Source organism: Paralichthys olivaceus, chromosome 11 (assembly GCF_024713975.1).
Source record: "Paralichthys olivaceus isolate ysfri-2021 chromosome 11, ASM2471397v2, whole genome shotgun sequence".
Taxonomy (NCBI): Eukaryota; Metazoa; Chordata; class Actinopteri; order Pleuronectiformes; family Paralichthyidae; genus Paralichthys; species Paralichthys olivaceus.
The window spans coordinates 15,226,363-15,238,646 of NC_091103.1; the positions used below are offsets into that span (position 1 = coordinate 15,226,363).

General features: G+C 40.7%; 1 protein-coding gene across 3 annotated transcripts in view; it reads right to left on the reverse strand.

The window, feature by feature from the left end:
* grik4 (glutamate receptor, ionotropic, kainate 4) overlaps positions 1–11,686 on the reverse strand; it is a 300,819-nt gene extending 289,133 nt beyond the window's left edge. For all 3 annotated transcript variants that reach the window (XM_069534505.1, XM_020087982.2, XM_069534506.1), the window contains exon 1: positions 7,934–11,686. The gene's annotated coding sequence lies outside the window, so the exon portion shown is untranslated. The remainder of the gene's footprint in view (positions 1–7,933) is intronic.
* Between the last annotated feature and the right edge of the window lie 598 nt (positions 11,687–12,284).

Sequence of the window (12,284 nt, forward strand, 5' to 3'; positions counted from 1 at the left end):
TGCAGGGATAGTGCTGGATAAAAGCAACGTTAAGTTCTTCCCCGTGCATGCAAACCAGATTACACTTCCATTAGACATTACGAAATGTAGTCAAAACACAATTTTTTGTCACGAAAAAAAAAAGAGCTCTATCTTGCAAATGATATCGCACCATATTCACATTATAATCCCTGGCAGTTCAAATTAGGTTAATCATGGGTGATTACCTTAAAAAGTGAGCAAGCTCTGTCCAGTCCAGTTGCATAATGTGTGTTAGTTTACAAGTTTAATGCGTTATTGATTTACAGTGGGGAAAATCTAAGGCCCCCCCCCCCCCCCCCCCCCATGTGCAGCATAATAATGAGGGTCAGGGAAAAGCTAGGAGACCATTTATCTATTTCATCTCTCCCTCGCTTGTACGTTAGACTTGGGCCATTTCAGAGTCTATTATATGCGCCATCTTTAAAATCCATTCTGATGTACAGTGACCTGAAGAGCTTTGTGAAAGTGCTGGAATGAACGGCTACCAATTGTGTCATTCAGTCACCAGTTTTAGTTTACGTTTGAAGAGAACGATCAACAAGCCCTCTCATTTACACAATGAGTGCCACCAGGTGGTTGATGAGGGGCAGGAGAAAGTAAATCAAACCAACTTAGTTTTACTTTACTTGAATGATGTGTTTATTTATGATACTGTGTCCTTGGGTGTCTAGAAAGGCACTGTGAAATAAAATGGATCATTATTATATTATTATTATAAAGGGACAAGTGTATATAATTGTTATATTATAATATATATAATTTTATATAATTACATTTAAATTTTGGATTTTATTTCTAATATTGCAATTTAACTTTGGTTGTCCACATTCAAGCAATGTTTGCAAGTTTTAACAACTGAGCTGACACTTACTTTAATAATATATTACTTTAATAGGGCACTTATCAAAATGATACAGAGTGGTGCTCCTCTCTCATCAAAATGATATGTGAATGAGCATAACTAGTGCTGACACAGATGTGCTGAGAGCACATTAAGCACACAGCCAAGAATTTCGATTTGTAGTTTGGCAAACTCAAAGGAATTTTGGATACAGCTACAACTGACTGAATCTGCTGCAGACAGTTGAGTTATGAAATCAATGGTCGACAAAAAATGAGACACTGATTGAAATCTTGAGTCTTCACACTTGAGAACTCATGAATCTTAAATGTGGATTCAAGACAGCTAATATCATCCCAACAATTAAGTAAAACCAGCTTTTTATGTGCCTATTGTAGTTGTATCCTTATGCCAACACATACTCGGAGTCTGTGGCACCTCTTGGAGGTTCACACTTATATCTATGTTGTGTCCATCTAGGTTTTTTTTTTTCCTCTTGTCCACAGGCAGGTCAGAATCCCAGCAGGTGCTTTATCTATGGCAGCCTGCCTTGCACATATTCTCCTACTCGTTTATCATTGTCCAAACAGTTGACATGTGGTGCAGTAGATATGGATCATCTTAGACAGTCAAATGAAGCGCTCCCAAAGGCACACTGTTCACACTGTACACACTGTACACACTGTACACAGGTGCTGTCATAAGACAAATGAGAAAAGAAACAAGCCCAAGAGGAATCACATACATATTGTAGGTCAGTGATTCTCAACCACCAGGCCATGACCTGGTGATGCTCTGTGCTGTGCTTGCTGCTGAGCAGATGTTATGTGACAACCTCTGCAAAAACTATAACGCTGTGCAGGCTGTTCAGCTTTTATCTCCAGTGATCTATGATTTTAGAACGGGACCCCTGTAGTCACCCTCTTTCCTTCTGTTACATTTTGTAAAGTGCTAAAGTGTAGCTGAAAGAGGATTTGTCTTGTGTGCTCTCTCAGGTTGTCAAATCCCCCCTGAAGAACACCAGCATCTGGGTAAATGACATGTTTTTGCCTTTATTGTCACTAGTTGCTATGTGCATGCTCCACAGGCTAAAGGATGGATGTGCAGTAGCTGGTTAACCTTCACAACTTTGGGGACCTGGGCTACCACGTCCAATCCATCAATTGATCAGGAATGCAATGAGACCATGAATCTTACTTCACTTTTCTTGTCAGCACATTGCAAATGGCCCTTGCAGATGTAATATCATGTTTGCTCAGCTTGGCACTTACTCAACATAGAAGCAGAAAACTCCCTTTTGGCTTTCCACTTCTCTAACTTTTCCTCTTTCCAGTGAACTTGTAATGTTTATTTACTCTCAGGTCCACAACTTTAGCGATCTCTCAGTTGGATGGAAGCAGACGAACAGACAGACAGGCTCACTATTGATGACTCCTCACTCAGAACTTTTGAAAAAATGTGTGCTTAAAATGTATATTGCTCCCTGGTCGACTCTACAATCAGATTGCTCTGCTATATATTTAAGCTTTCCAAAGTTAACTTCATCCATCATGTTGTTAAACCTATCAGTTAGTAATAGTCTTGGTTATTTCCGCAGAAGCTTCAGTAAAATTGATTCCTTTTTGGCTCTACAATGACTCACTATCACCTCTTGAGGTACAGACAGGAAATAATGAGACTAGCTGGTTAGCATGCTTCAGTACATGTACCTCGTCTTTGATGCAATGTCAAAACTTTTATTTAATCACATTGTGTTGAAAAATTGAGTTTATTTGTGAATGTTTTAAACTGGAATACTTATATACACAATCTATGTATTGTGTAAAAATTTGAGAATTTGTATATAGCAGTCTCATCCAAGGACAGGGACAGAAAACCACACAATTGGGATTCTTTACGTCCAAGGAGTCCTACCAGGATTAATAATAATAATAATGGGGCTTGGATGAGAATTTCAATTTTATGTCATCTACCATGGTCATTTGTTTCATGATAGAATCTCCCCAAACAGCAGTTAACCACATGTTGAGAGACACATAATTAAAAGCTCCATTGCTCCTTCCTGCTTCTCCAGTTTGCTCGTCAACTGAACACAACAAAATACTGCATCACATGCTTGCAGAAGGTAACCCAGTATGAACTGGCTTTAATCCCTGTAAAGGTGCCTGCAAATTGGACATCCCTGCAGCGTCTTTACAGCAAGATGTGTCTCTCAGCTTTCTTCTGGGGGCAAAAAATAAAACAGCTCCCACCGTTACTGCTACAGTGAACTTGATTTACTTCTGACTGAATGTGAATCAGTCTTACTGAACACAAACCTATTTTAAATTCTTTTCAAGCATTTTAGTTTTTGGATAAATAAATCAATGCTGGCCTATGGGAGTCTGGTGTTAAGCTAATATCACCTCAATCATCTCAGTCAAGATATTGGAAGCACGAAATGCCAGAGGCAGAGAGAAATCACATATCTAACAATATGTTGCAGAGCGAATCCGAAGTTCTGAAGTTGGATATAAAAACAAGTAATATGGTTGGAAAGCTTGCTGTGCAGGCACGGTCCCAAAGTGACATTGGTTGTGGCAACAATCTTACACCACAGGTGGCCAAGCTGCAACATATAACTATCACAAAGTACGTTTGACATTTAAAAGGCTTCTGAAATAACAAGACTCCCTGGTCAACTGTGTAACTGTACATTCAGGTGAGCTCTGGATCCACGATTTACTAAGTGAGATGTCTTTGTTTAACAGATTAGCCACCCTTTTATATGACTTCTTATTTTTTACATAGCTTAGACACACACAAAACTAAATAAGTCTTCATAAGTGGATTGCAGAGGTAATCTGACGAAAAAAAGATCTGTTTTACTTGAAATCATTTTTGCAGGATTAAGCTTTAAATGGTTCCACCCACCAGAATCACTGCTACACCTGACTGATCAAATGAAACAAAATAGAAATTTTGTCTCATTATCAGGCAAGATATAATGCATTACAAATATTAAGGATGGATGGATAGATGGATAAAGTAAATAGTAACTGAGGGATTTTCCCAACCTCAGTAAACGCCAAAGCTTCACTGCAGCCCTCCAAGGATGTGCCCTCAACACTCAACCTTGAAAACTGTCCAGGAATATACAGCAACCAAGAAGAAATCACAAAGGCAGAGAAGCATACCTGAGCACCATTAGGCTGGTGTGTTTATCATGAGAAAGGTACCGTTAGTGTAACCTTGAGCAAACTCTGCTGGCTGTATTAGCACAATGAATATGCTGGATGGAAGCAAGGCAAGGATGAAGACAGCCCGCTGAACTCAGTCATGAGTGTCAGCACGCTGCAGCGACGGCTGGCTAAATGAAGAAGGACAGATGCAGAGCGCCACAGCTACGTTCCCTCCTGCTCACGGGAAAAGAGACTTTGTTGAGACCTAGTGATTGTCACTCTGTCCCTCACAGTGAGGCGGGAAGTGGCCGGTGATAATTAACCTTTAACACAGTCGGCCAAGACTTCGGAAAGCAATGTCACACAAACCCTGAAAGTGGTGTCATATATATTAAGTTGCGTAATTGGACAAAATGTAATACCGAACTTCCATGTCAAGGAAAATAAAATGCAAAGATTAATTACACTACATTTACAGGCTGACCTTGTTCTTAGTTTGCATCCTTATACTATTACCTCATCTTGTTTAACATGTGCTTATGTTTTATAAAGCTCAAACTAAACTGTGTCAAAGTGACTGCCAAATTACCATCATTTCATCTTATTGAAATTACTTCATTATTTTGTGCAACTGAGATATATTTAGCTTTGTCAGGCTTATAATGGATGTCTCAGCTAAGGTAGAAAAAACACACTAACTGCTTTGCTTACTAAAGCAGGAAGTTTAAAGTGTCAGCTAAGGACAGCCGTTTAATGGATTCAAACAGTGAACATATTGACTCTGGCTGACCAGGGTGTGAAATGCTTGAGGGATGAAAACATACAAATTGGCAACACACACCACCAATTAAATTGCTATGAGAATTAAAAATTTCACATCAAATGTTGTATTTGCTTCATGTTCTGACCTTTGACTTAAACAATTCCTTGTAATTTCTCACAGGACTATGGTTCAGATATGTGGATGTGTTTTCCTGCTATATAATGAACACTGGGATAAACAGCAGGCTCCTGTTTCAGCAAATTGTGTGTGTACGATTACCTTTTAACTCTAACGTGATTATCATGGTTTTACTATTAATCATGTAAAATACAACAAATAGTAGTAGTAGACTCAAGGCCCAAGTTACCATTATCATAAAGTGTCATTATTAAATTAGGGGTTTTAGAGCCAGTCTTCTGTGTGAGTATTGGAGCTGACTGAGGTCTGTGTGAAGTACTGTATAACACAAAGTTACATGGTATAACATAAAGTAATAAACTATGCAGTGTATAAAACTTGATACATTTCCAGTCATTTATTTATTCAAGTCTAGGAGTTGGCACATAGCAGCTTGTGGGCTAGATCTGGACTGTGGCCTAGTTGTGAATGTATTTGCATTACAGATGCTACACATCTAAGCTGGATACTATGTAGGTTTATGAATAACAATATTCGAACAAACAGAAATAACTACGGTCTCTATCGCCGCTGTAAAACAGCATTGGCACCAAACATGCTGTAAAACTGATCCCTGAATCTAAGTGCCAAACACTGCTCCAGGTACGCCAGCTGTCAATTCCCCAGTGTGCTCTGTTAAAACAGTGGATGTGTCATAACACACACACACACACACACACACACACACACACACACACACACACACACACACACACACACACACACACAAATACACACACGACTAAATAGCAGCAGATGAGCAAAGTGGGCAGCACCCCTCTGCACATCTCAGAAACAAAGCCATGAAATTCTCAAACAGGCACAGGACGGCACAAAAATTGAATTTGCACCCAGTGAAAGTGGGTAGTCCAGCAGAATATGCAGCGCAGAAACAGAGCCATAAAGCTTAAGTGGTGCCCCTAAAAATAGAAACGTGGTCTTTTTGTGATCATCAAAAAATGGAATCCCCAACGGCCTGTACATCTGCCAGAAACCTAACCTGCTGTGGGCCACTCCAGTGAGCAGGGCCTCCCTCATGCTGCTGGTGTGGAACTTGGACTACGCCTGTCTGTGGCATCTTGATGCTGAAGTGGCTCGAGCTGGAACGAACTGATGCTCCTTCCTCTCCTTTACTGTCAAAGCCAATCAAACAAATTTCTACGGATCTGTCATAGGTGAAAGATCTGTTAAATGTAACATCAACAGGATGTGTTTCTAGTCGATTGTGAATTTCCTAGGATCAATAAAGATACATCTTATCTTATCATAAAATAGATTCACATGTGGAGCATAAAGGTTCATTCTTGATGTTGGCAATAGTAGTCTGATAAAGTTGTATAAGGTCAGTTTTGTAGCTAGTTTTCTACCACATTGCACAGTCTTCATCAGTGGATGGAGTTCTTCCAGCTGATGGAGTCGTATTCTCAGCTGTCACCTCACAGAAGCAGCATGTTTCACGATTTAACAATCTGGCAGCACGATTCTGTAATTTATACCAATAATCACCCAAATGACTAAATTATTCCTAATTTTATTATCCCACAATGATTAATCCCCACTTCCTGGCTCTGTTTTGGAACAAAGCCTTTGACAAAGCTGGATTTGCAGGACAAAAAAACTATTGCTGTGCACCCGCTTCATGATTGCACACATTATCACCATCCTCCAATTACTGCGCTGACAAACTTTAAGTGTTCCTTTGAGGCTGTGGCACTTGGCATCAAGCACTGTGTGAACTTGAACTGCCAAGCCGCAGATAAACTTATGAACATGAAATTGATTCTGTGGAGGGCATTTCTGACTTAAAACAAGACGGAGCCAGCAAAGCAGTTTGTGTTTATGCAACACAAATGAGCTTGCAGAAATGTGAGCTTCAACTGGCAAAGGCGAGGCACTAACAGGTGGTTACTGTGCAGTTGCCAGTAAAGTTCCCAGTGACTGAGAGTACTCATTGAGAGAGAGATTTCTCTGCATAAGAAACATGATTATTATCAAACCTTTTTTTGAAATGGACAAAGTTCAACCAGTGATGCAGAGAAAGCCAAACCCACATATGAAAAATCTCATTTACATGTGAAGAACACCTCAGACCATGAAGCTGTGTGCAGATTCACTCTTTCATGGGAAGGGGTATTTGATAGCTGCTGCTCTGAGCTTAAGTAGTTGTGATCCTAGTATCAATCAGCCCACATTTCAATTTACCACGGAACATACCAATAATTATATGAGATTGTAAAAAAATAAAATGTGTTTGGAAGAATAGGTTACAAATAAAAGCAAAGCATAGCATGTGGATGCCACGACTGGAGCCAAAACAGGTACTAAACTGAACCACACGGTGGTGCCCAAGTGAGCTCATCCTCTGCCAATATCATCACGTTCAATCTTCCTCTTCTTTCTGTCCTTAATAATAGAAAAATCTAACCGGTGAAAGTCTGAACTGAAGCTCTGCGGGGAGTTTTAAATCAACACTGAACCAGGACAGCAAACGATCATTAACTTAATGAATTTACGCTTGATCTGTATCACTCTTCCATCCTAAGTGTGAATACTTGATCATCGTGTGCCCTCCTGTGATCCGTCACGACTGAAGCATCCTCGGCCTCTGCCTCCCATCAGTGAGCCCTCACGGAGACTCTGATCCGCTGCCGCTGCCACAAGGACACTTTGCCTCCAGCACAACACAGCATGCAACAATTAGGCTGCAGCGAGAGTTTAAACCAACGCAGCTGCATGACGCACGGGGCAAGAGAAATAAACCCAACTGATGCAGGTGTTTGGATGAAGCATAATTTCATTATGGGTGTCTCAACTTCTGCTGCGTAAAGAAGCAATAACCCATCAGAGGATGTTTAGTCAAGTCATTGAAGCTGCTCGTCGTTTTCCAAATTGGCACCTTTTACGCACACCAACTATTTGCTTATGCGGCTCTTGATGCGTAAATCCACTTTAAAAACTAGATTCCCTTACCTGGGTGTCCGTGCAGCCTCTTGTCCCGGGTTCAAAATAAAATCTCTGTTAATTTGGCACAGGTTTAATGTGCGCGTACGTGTCCGCTGCCCGCTGAAATACCTCGATATTGCAAGAAAAGCGTAATTTCCTCCCCTTTTAGTTCACTGGATCTTGTTCCGCGCCTCCCTCCACCACCACCACCACTCTCGGGGCTGATGGATACAAATGCGTACCCAATAAGATCACCAGCAGTCCGGTTAAATCTGATCTTCAGGGTGTTCCTGCTTCATGGGGCATTAGCGCGCACTGTAAATTAAAAAAACATCCACGAACCCAAAATAGTTGGATAAAATATCCCTCCTCACTTTATCCTCCGAAGAAAAACAGTCCCCTTCCTCACCGGTGCAGTTTTGTGTTTCTCTGTCTCCCTGTTCCTCTTCACTCCCAGTTGCTTTAAAATGTGAAGGCCTATACTGGAAGTGGAAGCTCCATCTATTAGGGTTATTCTAACAATGCCGGTGATGCTGCGTATCCTGCATCCCACTTCCCAGCGAGGCAAGAGCGCAACGGAGGAGAAGGGAAAAAAAGAGAAAAGGGGAGGAAGGCAGTGGAATTCGCTTTGTGCTGAGCTCCTCCAAACACAAGCTGGACCGGTGGAAACACGCTCCGTCCAAACCCTGCTTCACCTCCTCTGCTGTAGCTGTGTATTGTCCTGTGTGTTGAGCAGGCGACTGTATCCACTGCGGTCCGGTGGAGAGATGCGGAGCAGACTGAGGTGCAGGCGAAGTCTCGTCCTTTTTCTCTTGCGCGCACACACACTCAACAGTCAGAGGATTTTTTTTTTTTTGGTTGCTTCTTCGCCCTGACGTGGAAGGGAAGACGCTCCGGACTCTTGATGCATTGAGAGGAAGGTTAAAAGTCCAGAGCTGCTTTTCTTTCAGCATGTATGCATGCAGCCTGCAACAGAAAAAGCTCCTCTGATATTAAAGCAAACAGATATTAACCAAAATAAAAGCAATTCTTTAAATGTTGCTGCAGTGCATTTAAAAAGGAACTCGCCAAAATAAAAACACAATGTGCAAAAAAGGAAATTAACCTGTGTCTTTGTGTGATTTAAAGCACATCACTTTAGTGCAACTTCTATAAATGCATACATGCTCACCTCTTAAATAGGATATTTCTCAAGCATGTGAACCAATCCACAAGGGACAAAGAGAGGGGATGCAGCAACAAAATGGGGCACATGCAGCAGCAACAAGGTGATCTCCCTCTGAGCAGGTGAGAAGTACACTGTGACCTCTGGAGAAGAGTTTCCACCAACCATATCGCCAACAAACAAACAGCCCACAGCCTTGATTTGCACTTTCACCTCGGTCAAAATGTGTAAGGACTCAATGGGTGAACAACAAGGTCACACAGCAGCTCTGTCTATGCCCTACGACTGGTTGTTGCAGCCGCAGCAGTTCATCATGCACATGGATGAAATGGGAGTTGGAGAGTGACGTCCATTCTGTAACATCGCAGATGAATCACAGCCTCAGCAGCAGTGGACTTCTGTTTAAACACCAAACACTAAAGGGTGAAGGTTGATGTAAGTGCAGAGAGCTGTGAGGGGACATCAGAGAATATTGTAATGACATTTTCACCACGACACCTTCAACAACCCCACCGATAATGCCAGATGCATCTTCATGAAGAGAGGCCGCAGAGAGCCCATCCACCACTCGATGAAGGAAGGTGTCCGCAGGCATGTTTGGATATAACCTCAGGAAATGCAGTGAGTGAATGAATTACCGCTGTACTATGCACAAACACAGCAGCAGATCTTGAAGTGCATTATCACTAAAGCAATTTGCATACCATAACGTCTGTGCTGAGTAATTTATGATCCATTATTGATAAAAAATTAAATCAGCATGCCTCAAGTGGGACTCAATGAAGTGATACCCATCATCCACATTTCATTATATGTGCCCAGAATGGAGATGTAATGGGATGTTTGTGTCTGGTAATGTAGGCCCACAGTTTATATAAATTTTTCATAAGACCCCTGGGACAAACAGGAAGCTCGGCCGAATATGTATTTGGCTGTTTGCTATTCTCTGAACTTATTGGATAGTTCACTGTTATTATCGTGCGAGCCAGGAGTTTGGCCCCATTGTCACCGACTGCAGCCATAACAGGTTGATTCGTGAATGACATGCTGTCACTCAAGGACAGTGTGCTGAGTGTTCAAATGGAAAAGTCTTGAGAGCGAAGCTGCTAAGCAACGGCAACATGGATGCTCATTTTAACATTATTTGTATCAGTATATCAGTGTCCAGAAGCTACAGCTAACAATTAAGCAAGACATGGGACGTAATGCTGTAAATGCAAAGGCACAAGAGGAAAATTAAAACTTTCTATTCAACTTCCATAGCCGAACACACTGTTATGACTTCTAGTGCACATGCTTCTTATAAAATGACAGTAAAAAAAACACAAGTGTTTTCCTTTTATGATCCCCACGCCCCTAATAAATGTTGTACATGAAAATGTGTTAAACTTCAAGTATCTTTTAAAATTATAAGTCATGATCAACAGTCTCTTTTACAGAACACATGTTTTTGTTTTTGAATACGATGTCAGCAATCAAATCAATGAAAAATGTGTGTAGACACAACAGGACTCAAAACAATGATGTGACGTCTGGTAGAAGAAATGTGCAGTGATGTTTTTCAAAGAAAGGTTTTAATGACAATGTTGGATTTCTACTTCAGTCAATAATACATTAGTGACTGCTGGTTGGTTTTTACAAGCACTCACCCAGTGGTCTACCCCCCTTGAGCAGGCCCCCCTCAGATCTTATGATCTTTAATAACTGATGGCTGATTTCAAAGCCGCACATCTAATCAAGAGCTTCAAGAAAAAAGAAAGTTGAAACTAACCATAACATTTTCAGCAAAATTTCAATCAGATCATTCTCTTGCTGTCAGAAGTGATTTTATTATTGTATTGATCAGCGGCTCTGTCTGGTCTCATTAACATTTCAGACCTCTGAACCTCAGACTGTCATCTCCAGGCCTGAATGTCCTCAAACTACACTGAAAACAGGAGGAGAGCCAGGATGTTCTCAATCTATGTTGCTTGTACGATATTAGATTTAAATTGTACCAACTGTTTTAATCATTATTTCAACAATTAGGGCAAACACAATATGCAATAAGCATAAATGAACAATTAAAAACAAATTGATGTATAGAAATGGCCACAATGGAGATTATTAACCTCCCTCTGACATGAATCAACATTGCTGAAAGTCTAAACTTGTGAAAGTTCTTTTGTGGTGTGTTTCCTTATATTGTTGCTAAATCTCCATGTTTTAGCAATGGAAAATATAATGGTCTGATTTTAATTACTGATTTTCTCTTCGGAAAAAAAGACAATTGTAAACATATAACACAATATTGCTTGTTCAGGTAGTCTTAACGTGAAACACATGGATCCAACAGAACATTACACCATAACTGAGGTCGCAGTAAGTGGATGGATGGGGAATGGATAATGTTAAAGTTACATCCACTAAGGTCAACAAAGGATCTGAAGTCTTCTTTAGAAAAACGTGCACATTTCTCTCTCACTGGTAAAAACTCCACCAAATGTTAGCGGCCGATACAAACTAGTAAACATAAAACAACAGTGACATTGAATCAAGGCGAATCATCAATAGATATAATACAAAGGAAAGGAAATGGCCTCAAACAATTGGCACAATAAACAGAAACAAACTTACTGGTGGCCGCATGGTCTTCAACTTTTTTTTCTTTTGGGCGTTATTGGCGGTTGGCAAACAACTATTTAGTGCATTACTGCCACCAGCTGGTATGGAGTGTGGATCAAGCTGTCTTATAATTATATTCTATATATCTATTCTATTGAGTTAATTATAAATAAAACAGCAAACCCCTCCTCCACCCCGACCTCACACACTGGGCCTCATTCTGTCTTTTCTTTAACAATCTGTTTGTCCGATATATCTTCAATGACTTTTCTGAAAATTATGATGAAACCTGACATATATTATTATTAGTCACATTTTTTGCTTTCCCACTCAAATCTATACACCCTGTGGACATTCACTGTCACACACATACACACATCCTATCAGCAGACATGGGACCAAACAAATCCCACATCATTGACACAGTCAAACGCTGACGACATAAATGCTCTGTTGATTTGTCCACAGCTCAGTGCAGTGCAGTGTTGGATGGTCTGTCCGAATGGCCACTGAACACGATTGATTTTCTGTGCAGTGTCGAGAGCCTGGAATATGAACTAGCATATCTGATGTCCCACTTCAGGCCCAAGTGTGTATCTTCTGATGGGA